A 1,180-nucleotide genomic window follows, 5' to 3' on the forward strand; every position below is an offset into this window, starting at 1 on the left:
AAGTTTTGTGTATTGCAAATAAATCGAAATCTGAACAATGCCTAAGAAGGCAAAATAACGTCATTAAACCCTGAAACAATACATTGTTTTGATATTTAAGATATACCGATAATGTTACTAACAATTTTAATGCAATTCCGATGCATCCTAAAGACTCGTTTAAAAAGATTTTGAAAATTATTAAAAAGAATTTTTAATTAGTCAGCATTTCTTGTCTACTTGGCTGTCCAAGTTAACTGGTTTGAGGCATACAAGTGGACATCATGAAGTGACGATTTAAGCTCTCATGAAGGGGATCGAAGGGTTTAAACCAAAAGAGATTTTGATTTGTAATACAAAGTAATCCAAATCTTTGGAAATTTTGCTACAACATCCGAAATTTTATTGAGTGTGCTTTATGTATTTGATCCCAGTTTCACGCCGATTTATTAATGAGGGACATTACAAGAAATGAATTTCAATAGGTAATGCATCGTGATCTGTCCCTCAAAATCACGATTACCATTTGCATACAACAGTGAATACAAAAGTTAAAAATTTGCAAAATATCGCAAAAAACGTCCAAATAACGTTGATACGTACTATTGAAGTTTTGATTCAACATGCAGAGCTGTCATAATTAACTTTTTATGTTTGTAAAATAAACTCTCTTAGGTACTATAGATAGACGCCAAAATGACGTTGTTTTCCCCCCGGAATACCATGGTGCGTCATGTTTTCGGGTTATAGGCCTATATGTATGGAAAAGATTTTTTTTTTAACCGTAATAATAGCGAATTTTTTCAAAACTGATCTATATGCAAATTATCACGTTTGTTTTTATTAGCGTTGAATTATAAGGCCTTTTGGGAAGGATTCGTTCGTCTACGGTGTTCAGTTGAAAGGTGATTTAATGTCGTTTGGATATTGGCATCTTCACTTGGCAAAAGTTTTCGGTCCACAAAGCTGCTCATTTATAGTCAAAATGTTTTCGGCGTTTTAAAATTTTCATGTTTTGCAATAAATGCACTAACCCAATGCATTACAGAAAAAAAATATAAAATTATATTTGATATTATTGCTCATTTCAATAGGAATAAGGTCACTATATGGAGGTGTCCCATATATACCGATTTTTTGTAGCCTATTCGACAGGTATATAATATCAAAATCCGGAATAGACGTGACCGATTCAAATATT

The sequence above is a fragment of the Magallana gigas genome, chromosome 7, assembly GCF_963853765.1.
Source record: "Magallana gigas chromosome 7, xbMagGiga1.1, whole genome shotgun sequence".
Classification (NCBI taxonomy): Eukaryota; Metazoa; Mollusca; class Bivalvia; order Ostreida; family Ostreidae; genus Magallana; species Magallana gigas.